The sequence below is a fragment of the Chiroxiphia lanceolata genome, chromosome 2, assembly GCF_009829145.1.
Source record: "Chiroxiphia lanceolata isolate bChiLan1 chromosome 2, bChiLan1.pri, whole genome shotgun sequence".
Lineage (NCBI taxonomy): Eukaryota > Metazoa > Chordata > Aves > Passeriformes > Pipridae > Chiroxiphia > Chiroxiphia lanceolata.
The window spans coordinates 101890409-101903398 of record NC_045638.1 but is presented as its reverse complement, the minus strand read 5'-3'; positions in this window follow the sequence as shown (position 1 = coordinate 101903398).

Below are 12990 nucleotides of genomic sequence, written 5' to 3'. Positions count from 1 at the left end.
GCTCCAGAGGCTGGTTCTCGGTGGCTTTGCCTGCAGCCCTGACCTGCAGTATTTCTGTGTGCTTCCACTCAGCATTTCTGTGCAAATCAGGGTTTCGACCTCTAGTTACATAGGAAATAAAACCAGTTATGGTGGTTGCCTGTCTAAAAGTCGTGTAAATGGCTTGCTTGCCGTTGTAGTGAAGCCTCCTGGCATACTAATGCAGCAAGCAATTACTTGAATCTTAAAATCCTCTTTCTTTTCCCACTTCTGACTCATACAGAAGGCAGCTTCTGCAACAGAGTGGAAAGGGACATGCAGACAGCAGTGTCTCCTTTGCCACCTGACTCTGCCTTCCTCCCCACGCAGACCTATCTCATATGCAGAATGAGGCAGAGCCCCCAGGGGAAAAATAGCATCTAATCACAGCGCTGGAAGCTGAGCGCTTACGCACGCAGGTGCTGAAGCGAGGTCACACAGCCTCCAATTTTTGTTCTATTTCTGAAGCCTGGAGTACTCAAATGACATTTTTCCTTCCCTCTTTCCCTCCTGCTCCCAAGCCTTGTTTATTATAAATCTAACTACTTAAGGCCTGATGATACTGTCATGTTTATTCATAAGTTGGTGAGAAGAAAGGATAGAAGCTAGACTTAAGCTGTAGTAGCTTACCAAGTCTGCTCACAGGGGGGATTGCAAATGACAGTTGCTGGGGGTGAAAAGCCGTTTGGCCGAGCCCAAGCAAGTGCAAATGTTGAGGTACGGTTCTCCAGGTGATAACTTTGCTGTTTGACAGAGGGTGACACTTGTTAAGTCTCCTCTATCTTTCCTTGATATCCTTCTGAGATAAAGCTGATGTCTTATGTCAGCAAGTCTCAGAGGAAAAGTATTTAAATTATCAGTGTTTTAAATGTGTCAGAATGTTACCATCGTGTGGGATGTGTGTAATCTAAAAAGCTATTGCACTACAGCCATGGATAGCAAGGATGTAAGAGTGGGGGTTTGCCCCATGAGTTAAGAAGCATGAGGCTTCCATTACCGAAAACAGTGTCCTCTACACCATCACCAAAGTTCTTCCATTCCTCAGAACTTAAGGTAGAAAGTAATTAGAGGAGAGATAGAAGGAGTGGTCCTAATCTTTGGGAAGTATTTTCCATTCATTGAAGTGTGATAAAAATCAGGTAGCTGAAGTCTGGCATTATTCTCTGTCTGTTGTTCAGTGATAACATTTTCCTGGTTTTCTCCCAGGCTCATTAAACATTATCAGTTCCAGGAAAATCTAACAAGGACATGTGCCTGGATGACAACTCAGCTGGACTGAAATATTAAGCAATGACAATTGTCTAATACTGTTTAATACTGATGCCAGCAGGGCTCTGGTAACTTCTGTACTTGTGCATAGCCCAAGGTAAAGTTCAGCTCTGCAATTTAGGGCAAACCTGTTTTAGTGCTATCTAAAATAGTTGCTTTCCAGAGTTCATGCAGGTGGCCACCTTCCCTCTCATTCAGAAAGGTACTGTGTAGCAATTAAAATATCACAATAGCTTTGAGCTTTTTCTTAAACTCTACATATTATTCTTCTGTGGAAAGATCTCTGTAATCTCTTTAAGGCTTTCTGGGGAAGGAGGTAGACTTTTCTGTTCTTCGTGGAACAGGTCTGCAGTCTAAGCTACCATCTGAACCGTTTATTTTGTGTCTAAACACAAAATTTATTTACTATAGCCCTTTATTTACTATAAAGGGCTCAACAACTAAAGTAGTACTTTCTGCATGCCCTTTTGAGGTGATCTCTGCTGCATGGCTCTGTTCTTCACTTTACACATGTTCTTCCTTCTTTGCAATGTTTTTGTCTCCATAAAGGGCAAGAAAGGATGTGTTTATTTTTACCCATTTAGGAAGGGATAAAGCTTAGATAAGATCTGGGACTTCAGTTCAGCACTTGGGTAGCAACACTTACAAAAGCTGATCTACACAAGTGAAACTGGATTTTGTTATCTTGTGTTAAAGGCTCTGGCATGCTCATATCTTTAAAGCATTAAAAGCTAAATGTCCTCAAATTCAATATGCTTTAGGCAGGAAAAATGCTAATATGAATGCTAGCTACAAGCCTATTTTGCTGTGAAACTCCATAAACTCGTTGAAAATGGTTTTCCAACGCTTTAAAACTATTAATACCTTGACTGGAAAATGTGTTTGGAGATATTACTGCACATTGAAGCTGCATTTTTAATAACCCTGCTTAGCAGAGAGAATATTGGCTGGTTTATATAGGCTCAAGTGGGTCGATAAGTGGGTAACAGATGCATGTGACACACTGGAAAACCACTTACAGAACAATAGCCAAGGTCATTCCATGTCATATCTGCAGCATGTGGCAGAACTGAGAGCCAGATCTCCCTGCTCTTCCAACCAGGAGAAATATAAACTCCTCTTCACAGAGCCATGCATAAGTGAATTGACTTCAGAAGAGAAGGAGGACTCAGGCAGGAGCTGGTTACTATGGCTCTATGCATTACTCACTCTAAATGGAGAAATCAAGCCAACAATCGCTGTATACATTAACTATATTTGTGTATGAAGGAAGCTCATTGCCAGCAGCTGTGTGAAGGTGTCGTGATGAAAATCCAGCTTTGTTCATGCCACTCAAGGACTTGGTGACTTTCATACATTTAAAGAAGTGCAGACTGAAAGCGGCAAAATTTATGCACGGTGGAATCATGTCCTTTCTCCTCCTCCAGTCCTTGTTTTGCTCTACACGAAAGTTTCCTCATCTCTGTGCCCCCAGTGATCCCAGAACAGCCCGGGTAGGAGGGGACCCTGGGAGATCATCTGGTCCATCCTTTGATGGGAGAGGGAGCCTGGATGAGATTCTGTAGCACCTTCTCCAATTGCACCCTAAAACCTCTCAGGAATGGGGTGTCTCCTCTGTCCCTGGGGAGGTTGTTGCAGTAGGATGGAAATGGCATATCATGATGCTGGCTTGGAACTTAGGGAGGTGCTGGCTGGCCTGGGCTCTGGGCCTCTGAATTTGAGAAAAACAACCCCTAACTCAGTGAGCTTCAGAGTCCAGCTTCTAGCTGGCTACTGATTTGTAGGGCTGTCATCAGAGCCACTTTCCCGTTGTCCAATGACGTTGGAATTGATCGGTGAGGACAAATAGCTGTGGGTGGGGAGATATTTGTAGCACAACCACAGCTTTTATTTTTGTTGGTTACAAATTTAAAGTAAAATATTTTGTCCTTCCTTTGAAATTTATCCACTGAAGCAAGTGTTTTCGTGGAGTACCTGGAAACTCAATTCCCTTATTTTGTTGCAGGCTGGCTGGCTGTGGCTGTCAAAGCTTGCCATTGGTTTTCCACTTTATACAGTGCTGCACAGATAGGTGAGAGGGTTAAGCCAAGGTTCTTACCACCAAAGACTCTGGCTAAAGCTCTTGTTCCTGTCTCCAATGCCCAGATTTTCATGCGAGTTGGAGCAGTGGGTTTGTGTATGCTCAAGAGGTATTTTTTGGAGCTTAGACTCCAAACCAATGGAGCACTTCTGTTACCTGCTGTCATTTATGAATTCCACTGTTAAGGCTGAAGAGGGTTTTGCACTTAAAATACGGGCTGAATCTTTAATCTCAAGAGAAAATAGAACGTATTTTCTGCAAAAGTTTTCCTTTTCAAAATGAACTAGATTGTTGTAGTCTGCAAATCTTTTAATTAGCCCAAGTTCAAATTAATTAAAAACTGTCATTTAAAGAACTAAGCACTTGCAGGTTTTTCAGAGTTTTGGATGATCTTAATGGAATAAAACAGACATTTGGAACTTTCCATATAATTAAAAATAATCAAAATCTTCTGCCTGCATGTATATGAAGAAATCAGCTAATAATTAAGCCAAGTTATTAGCAATGACTGCATTTAACATTACATATAGAGAACAGCATGAGAAATTTTAAATAGGTCCAGCATGATATTGGAGATAATGCAACCTGTTATCAGTCCTCTGCAGTGGCTGTAATGACACTCTTACGAGGGAAACAGGGCACACACAGGCTTTCACTGTGGATTAGCTGTGTCACTTAGCTTTAGTCTTTAAAGGTTAAATGGCTTAATGGTTGAGTGGCCTGCATGTTTCTGCTTGAAATGTCCCCCACACCACTGAAACCTTGCCTGCCGCTGGGAATGAGGGAAAACCACAGAGAACACTTGATGCTGGCAGGACTCAGAAAATAGGATCTCTATAGCATTTCTTTGTAAGTGTTCTCCCTCTAGAAGAAAAGCCCTAACCCAGTTCTACTCCATATTAAAAGCCAAACCTGAGTAGAATGAGCTGCTCTGTGTGAGGCTTCAGTCATACAAACTAGTTGTGGGGCTTATTAGGGGGCTGGTGACTGCTGGTTGTCTAAGCAGTCTCCAGTAGCTCTGCCCTTAAAATAGGTCTCTGCTCCTCAGTGCTCTGCACTTCCAGAAGGCCAGAAATTTTGTGCAGGAGCCACAGCTGGTGCTCCTCTTTCAGTCTCCACAAGACATTTTGAAACGGGAACTTCCTGAAGGGGAGGGAAAAAAAAAAAAAAAGCCTGATAAAATGAATGAATGCTAGTGATTACTCATTCAGTGAATCCAGGAAGGTGGAATTGGCTTTAAAAAGGCTTGTAGGAATACAAACAGATGCTTTAGTCACAGTCTGTCCTCACTATACCGTAACATTAAGACTTTTTGAACACCCTAAATATATGTTTCTTATTTCAGTTCAGTTTGGTTTCTTTTTATCTAATCTCTTAATCTCCTGGATCAGTGATGCTTGGTCGGAGGCTAATGGCAGCACCATTGTCATATTCCTAACTGTGATTCTGTCCTTAATAAGTATTTTTCTTCAAGTTGAGTACATAAATACTGAGCTGGATTTACTTAGACTGGCTGATCAGAAATACTGCTGGTGTAGGAGGATGATACATCCTCTGTGTATTTGCATTTTTAATACTAATGATTTGTTCTTAGCATCAGTTCACGCAGAATTTTCAGCTTTTATTTAAGGACCCTAATCCTTTATTGATAGGAAGACGCTCTCTTAGCAAGTGCAGGATTCCTTTTTTGGTATTTGAGATCTCTAAAGAAATTCTGATAGACATGGCAAGTGCTGAATCTTGAGAATCATGAGTTATATGTCAGTGCTTAGTGTGTTTTGTCAGGTTGTACTAACAATCGAGGTGAAGTGTCCGTCCTGTTTTTTCAATGACAGGTTTATTTTGGGGAGGAAGGGGGTGTCTTTGAAGACATTAATGGATAAAGGAGGAGTAAGACTGAAACAGTATCTGCTAATTATTCTTTCTTGCCCATATATGGTTGGTTTTTAGTCTGTAGACGTGGAGCCACAAGCAACGAGGACTGCTGCTGTTCTCTTTCTGCCGTGTGCTTTTTCCAAGTCCAGGAAGAGTCAGGTGTGAAGGGAGATTACGGGCCCACCCCTAGACCATCTGGTCCTTAGGTGAGGGGAGGGACAGGAAGGAGGAGAATTAAGTGCTACGAATATGTCAAGGCATGGCTGGCTGGTTGTCACTTGGCTTGTTCTTTGAATGCACCCCATGTCCAGCAGCCTTCGTGGCAGGCGGGTCCCCTCGCGCGTGTCCGCACACACACGTGTGCTTCCCTCGCTGGGTCCTGGCTGCTGCACTGGACAGGGGGAGTCAGATGAGAACCACATCTTGCAAAAGAGCTCAGTGCAAAAATATCTTTCCATTGCTGATACCTCTTCACTTCTGATTCTGATAATGGTGGTAGGAGACACTTAAAGGAGAGAGCTGGATTGAGGCAGGCGTTGCTGAATCCCAGAGCTTGGCTGCTGTGAAGGCACTCGGGCTGCCTTTTTTTCCATGTCAAGACTTTATCAGTGATTCAGGGGCAGAGGTCTGGAGCTCAGCTTAGCACACCCCCGTGTGACATGTCACACGTTGTTACTGCTAACAAACAGGCTGGGGTATGGGGAATAGGAAGAGTGTGGAAGGTTCTGTTTCATTCTGTAACCTCTTACCACAGGCTGTACAAAAGCACACATTCATACTCTTTTAACGCTCATTAAAACACAACCTTGAAGCTGTAGTCTGAAAGACTGTGTCCTTTCTGGTTAAGGAAGCATTTGGGTGGCTTTTCATTGAATGTTATGCATACTCCGAACAAATCAGTCAGACCTGTCTACACTGCATGAGTATGGGATAGAACTGGTGCCTACTGTTGGACTTGGTCTTAAAAGTCATTTGGGTGACTATTTCTGGGAAATGGGACTCGATATCTGCTCTCTGATTCTTTTCTCATTGAAATAAATTCTACTTATTGGTCTCAAACACCAATTTGCATGCTTTTTACCTGACAAGGCACAGACTCCCTGCGTGGCAATAGAAAACTGTAAGTAGTTTGAGTATATTCAGGATAGTCTTCTGATTGCTGCAAGTAGCTAAAATTCAAGGCTGTGTGTCCAATGAAGGGTGAGCCAGATTTCCCTGCAATGTAACTTGAAGCATAATGGGCATTGCTATTGTCTTTGAATGTATCTGCCTATTCTGTTTGAACCACAGTGCCAATTATTGCATTGCTCCTTATGCTTAGAATATCTAAAACCTGTCCCTCTTGTTCTCGTTTCAGAATAAACTGGTTAAGCAAGAAATGACTTGCCATTAGTTTTTACACAGGTAAAACTCCTACTTTTGAAACCAAGCAAGCATGAAAGAGACAACCCATCTGGTGAGAAGACTGTCTCCCCGTAGAGAAGAGTGGGACTTGCCCTGAGGGCACCGTCAAATTCTTACAGCCCTGTTTCCTTGGGATTTTCTTCTGGTCCAACAGCAAAAAGAAGGACTAAGCAGTATGTTCATGATCGTGAAGGTAATCAGCTTTGTAATTCCACACAGAGAAAGCAGTGGGAACTAAGTGCCTGATTGTTTATATGGATGTAGCCCCTACCTTTGCTTTAGTCGGGTTTCTTCTCCTAAAAATTGTCAGTAATTTCTGTATCACAGTGTTTTTAATATATTTTTTTCTCCTGAGCATGGATACTTCTCCAATCTTGAAGTATGAAGGTGTGTCAGTAATGGATGAATGTAGGTATCCAGACCACACTGGCAATGCAGTGGAAATCATCTGCACTGTAGCTCAGCAATTCCTTCTTGGTGGTTCTGGTGCACATTTGGGTGAGGACAAGAGGGGAGATTTTCTGCTCTGGGAAATCCCTGTTCACCAGTTGCAGTACAAAAAGGACCAGAGCTTCTACCAGGACTAGACCTATATATAGGACAGGCAAGCAGCAGAATAATCCAACTTAAAAAATAAAGCTTCCTTTTCTATTTTTTTTTTATAGCATATTTTTATACCCCAAGATAGCTCACATTTTTGTCGAAGTTCTGTGTTAAATTTTGCAGTTAGTCTTCTACTGTAAATTTGGATCCTCAGAAAAACATCAGGGATGATTTTTAAAAGATTATGTAATTTTTTCTATAGCTATATAAATAAAAATGTTATTTTGTTGCCCTGCAGGAGTTATTGTTGAGATCTTGATCCCTCCTCTAGCAGAGGCAAGACTCAGGCACCAGACCTGCAGAGCAGCATCTGAAAAGGTGAGATGAATAGCTATCTGCATTCACAGGGTGGTAAACAGATCTTCAATCAAGACTATTGTTTTGGTGAATAGGTTTGAATCGATGGACCTGCTGGTGAGCAGTTTCTGTGGGACAGGCTGCATAGATCAAATTCCGAGGTTTTCTGTTGAGTGAGTTACTCAACCGGACTGGTGGTCCTGCCAAGTGAGCTGTTTGGTGTTTTCATGCTGCTGAGCTACTGGTATTTAAAGCGAAGCTTCAGGGGCATCCGCTGAGCCAGGGCAGATGCCCCATTCTTGTTTAGTGGTTTTACAGCAGTCTAGCTTTGCATCATCATACCAGATACATTTTTTCTTTTCTTCTTTCCCTTTTCATTTCTGGACCATTGTGTGAGACTGAAGTGCCTAAAACTGCATATTGAGCCGGTACTTGGGCTTTATACAATAGGACTCAAGCATATAAGCTACCTTTTTTTTCTGTTCCATCTCCTTCATTATTTTTTCCTGTAAACACAAAATATGTATTTCAACTAAAAATTAATTAATTAATTAACTAATTAAGATCAGTTCTGTTTCAACAAGATTAGCAGCTGCTGGGGAGCTGGTGTGACTCTGAAGGACCTTATGCCTGTAACCTCACCGGAAATATCAGCTGCTGTTTGGTAAAGTCAGTTGTCCTCCTCAAAGGCCTGGCCGATCTCACTGATGGTCTCCCAGTGGATTTTGGTCTAGGCATGTGGTGCAATCTTTTTCCAACGGGTTCAATGGGTTTCTCTGCGTGGTCCAGCACAGACTTTTCTCACCATGGCCTCCCCAACCCTCTCTCCTGTAACTTCTGGCATGTCAGCACTCCCATTTCTGCCCTCCCCAAATAGCACTGAAGCAGTGGGAGTTTGCTGCAGCTCACCCCTTCCCCCTCTCGCCCTGCTCTGCCTTTTCAGAAACTAACCTGGGGTTAGACTTGATGTGCTTATCCAGCAAAATAGAAATTCCCTGTGTGGAAAAGAGGCTGAGCTTGAAGCACTTTGGGGGTTTTGCTGGTGGCAGGATTTCAGCTGTAGCATCAGCCTCTGTGTCTTGCTGGTGCTGAGCCAGGGTAGCAGGAGCCTGGTGTAGTGAAAGGAGGGAGCACAGCAGTGGTGGAGTTTACCACGGCTTGGCAGTGGTACAGCAGCAATTCACAGGGTCAGTTCAGCAGATCTTCAAGGGAAACGTCTGTTTTATCTAGTATTAAGCTGTAAGGGTGGAGCATCACAGCTGGGAGGGGAGAGGTTAGAAAATAAACTTGTTTTCATATTTATAAATCTCTATATATGTATAGATATGTTTAGATATACATACAGAGGTATAAATATGTATGTGCGTGTCTCTATATATATATACTTATATGCACACACCAGCCAGTCACTCCAGAACGTTGCTGCTGGAGAGAAGAATGTCATGTCCATTTTTGGAGGTGTTTAAATTCAACTGACAAAAAGCATCAAGTCATTAGACTATGTGCGAAGCACAGACTTGTGCTTTTTCAGACAGAAAGCAATACCTCTAGAGATAGATTTTCTTTAAAAACTGGCCTTAATTTTTAAAGGAGCTTTGCTGACTGAATTTTTGGTGGAGGTGACCAGCTCAGTGTATCTGTATATCAGTGTATCTCTGCATGGAAAGAATCAACGTCTTCAGATTGCTGAAAAACTCCCTCAATCTCCTTCCTGCAGTACTTTCCCACTATTTAGCGTCATGCCAATCACACCGAGTTTCTTCTGTCAGCACTAGCAATGTTAATAAAGTGTCCCTCGTGACAATTGCTTCACCAATTAAACTGTCACGGCATTTTCTTAGTGTAGTTTGCAGTTGGCATAAGGTAAACACAAGATAGCAAACAATCCTTGACTGAAAGTCGAGTTATGACTCATAGTTACAGCAGCGAAAAATTGAAAAATCACAAAATCTCTTGTATCTAAAAGGGCATAAATATTTTACTTCTTTCTCCTTCAGTTCCTCTAAAAAATAAGCTTTCAGAGTAGCAAAGCCAGACGATCAGCCCATACCTCAGCCACCTCTGCCCATACCTTAAAGGCAGTCTCTGAATACTTGAAGTTGAAAGGCAAGGAAAGGCAAGCTGTCTTGCAGGAGTTTGGCACCGGGAGCTAGAATATGTTGTGTCTGAAGGCCTAGGAGTATTTTAGGACAGTGCTGCCTATTGAAATGGAAATGTGGTTTTCAGGCTGCTGGAGCAGAGAGAGTGCATCACAGTCAGAGCCTGAAGTAAGCTAATGAAGTATCCTGTCTTTGAAGTCAGATTGTGTAATACAAACCCTAGAGAGACACTTATATATTTTTTTTCCACTGGCATTGATCAAGACTAAAATACTTCTGCTATTAGCTTCAGAAGGGCTTAACAGAATCGGTGGCTGGGCTACAGTAATTCTGATGGCGTGCTGTGCAAACAAATGCTTCGTTAATGAGCGCTGAAAAGATTACCCTGAACTACCTACACGCATTGTTGGTGTTTTTAACTCCGTGCCTCCCCGCAGTGCTTATGGATAATGCAGAACAATTTCAGTTGGGGCAGGGGCTGTGTGGGAACCTCAAAACTCGGTAATGGCAAGTGGGATCTGTGATAGTTGGGAAAATGTTGCACCACAGTTCTGAAAACATGCCATTACTCTCTGACCTGATGGGCAGGGTGGGATGCTCAAGGTTATTGGAGACTGAAAACTTTTCATTGGAGACTGAAAACTTTTCACGGAGAGGTGGTAGGGTGCCAGCTTTTGCAGAAAGAAGAGTGAGAAGGTCCATGACGAAAAACTTTTTTTTCTTCCCTGGTATATCTTCAGAGAGATGAGACCATTTATTTAACTAGGTTCGCTTTTCGCCTTCCTATTTTTTCTGTGGTTGTGAGTCAGTATGAGATTGATTTATCAGTGCTGTTAATCTGCTCTCAAAGCGCTGTCAGTCTCACTCCCAGAAGCCAAGTACTCCCATTAAAACCCTGACCTGTTTAAACATTCTTAAGATACCGTAATGATTGAGTGTCAGCAGGGGAGAGGCAGCAATGACAGCTCTGAAATGTTTATTATCCTAGCCCGGGTTAGGAGGGGAACGTGCCAGTGCAGCCTGGAGCTGGGCACTTGGCATGGGATGAGAGGTTGAGGGACAGATGCTGCCATGCTACCAAGGCAGGGAGATCAGCCACACTTCTCTTGTGGTTTCGTGGGTTAATGCTCTGTAGTCACTAGTGACATTCCCTCAAAACGGGAAGAGGTTTCAGAGGTCTGCATTTTGATAACAATAGATCATGGATTACAGTGGCTTAAAAAGCACTTAAAACACTTTTGGTGGCTTAGGAATTATTTCCCCCAGGCATATTTGAAAGCAGATGCTTTCCATAGGGAAATTTAAATTTCCTTTCTACTATCACATCACACAGTAGCTATCAGCAAAGAATTAATTGGGGGAAACTATTTAAAAATACGACTCTGAAAAGAACGTGAAGAGGCGTCCCGATACCTCCTTGGGTTGCAGATGCTTGTGTCCAGGGCGGAGCACAGGCACTGCAGCAGGGGGAGCACAAAGGCTTGCAGAAACCTGAAAATCTCAGGTTCTAATAATGGGAATCTAGCTGTCATAAACACACTTTCAATATACTGTTTAGTGCCAATTTTCTCCTCCTTTAGAGATGTAGCAGAGTGCAACTATTTTTAAAGGCAAGCTTCTCTCCCCCTCCAATTTCTCTTCGGGCCCTCAACGGCTTGAAGAATTAAACCATAATTCCTCACAAGAGAAAATACATTCACTTGTACAGAACAGGCCTGGTTTTTCTGCTGGGTATGATGTTAACACGTTTCTTCTGCTGAAACTATTCCCACATGGATGAACTTTTTCTTTCAAAGAGCATCCAACTATATCGTTTTGGATCTTTCCCATTTGTCTTTTAAACAGAGAATACAACACCAGCAGGGACCACTGACGGAAAAAAAGCCCCCAAGGTAAATATTATGTTCGCAGTCTTTTTAGATGCATCTTATGGAGGGATAGTCTTTCTCCTTGCTTATGGAGCAGCCCAGAGGATCCTGATTCAGAAGATGCTTTCTCCAAGCATCTGCATCTTGAACTGGTGTTCTCTCTCATTGATCTTGCTTTTCAGGAGTGACAAGTTATTACAGTGCACATTTCATTAAGAGTAGTCTAAAGGTCAGCTTTTGTCAAAACCCAGCTGACTGGTTGATCTTTTAGCCTAAGAAAACAGAGAGGGTTCATAACTGGGCTTTTACAGATCCCAAATGTCAGCTTTTCCATATAAGACCACAATATTGACACTATCTGTGTCTAGAGCTGATAAACATTATTGCATTCCTTTCCAATATGTAATGTTATTAAAAATAGGTTAGTCACAAGGGTTCCTTATCAAAGTCCCTTGTTTCCCTAGAAACAGTGACCAGCATTAACCTTTCTAAAAGTAGCCCCTGCAGGAGACAAATGTCTTTGGTTGTCACTGTTACAAATTTAATCAAGGGAAAATGTGCTTCAGTTTCTCTTTCATATTAAAAGAAAGCAAATAAACTCAAAAAATGCAGGAATAATGTGCAGTATCAATTCACATCAGGCTAGCAAGGAAAATAAATTGATCACGTTTAAACCACTGCTGACTGTGTCCCTTTCTAAGTGACACAAGCATTGAAATTACATTAGAGTCAGCGATGGAAACAGTTGTTTGCAGCCCCAAAAAAAGAAAAGGGAGGCGTGGGAGAGATTGTAGTGTTCATACAGGACTGATGAAAGCTGAATATTTGCAGAACAGAAAAAATGTAAGTGATAACAGCATATTTGTAAGAAGATGGCTTCTTTTAAGCAGTGTAGGTGGTAATGGGAATATTGTGTTTAGAAGCAAAACTACTGGCAATGTGAGAGAGGAGCAAGAGGGAGAGAGTATCAGTGTGTTATATGCTCATCACTTAAAATAATCATATTCTCAGTTTTCACAGCAGATTAATGGTGTCCATAAATCTTGGTGATGCTTGCAATTTACCTTGTTTCAAACTACATGATCAGGAGCATTTGCTTGAGTTTACACAATCACTCGCTCTTCACCCAAGCAGCCAGAATCACCAGCTCTGTTTTCTATTTTGCCAGCTATAAAGCAAAAAGATGATGAGTTAGATCCGACATCGACATAGATCCATGCTGAGGGCACCAAGCACCTCTAAAGCAGCAGGCTGGGAAGCAATTCTGGTTTAAGTGTGACAGTCAGTCAAGCTCTGGAAGGTGACACAAGCTGATCGTGTTCAGTTTGAGCAGAGGTTCCTTTCACAGGTGTATCCAGAGCAGGACAGAAAACTTCAACCCTAGCTTTAGTAGAGGGCTCTGCTCTGGAGGTGCACATGTCTCTAGCAAAGCAGTAGCGATTCTCTGTCTCTTGGTTGCATTCCCCAAATGCTAAAA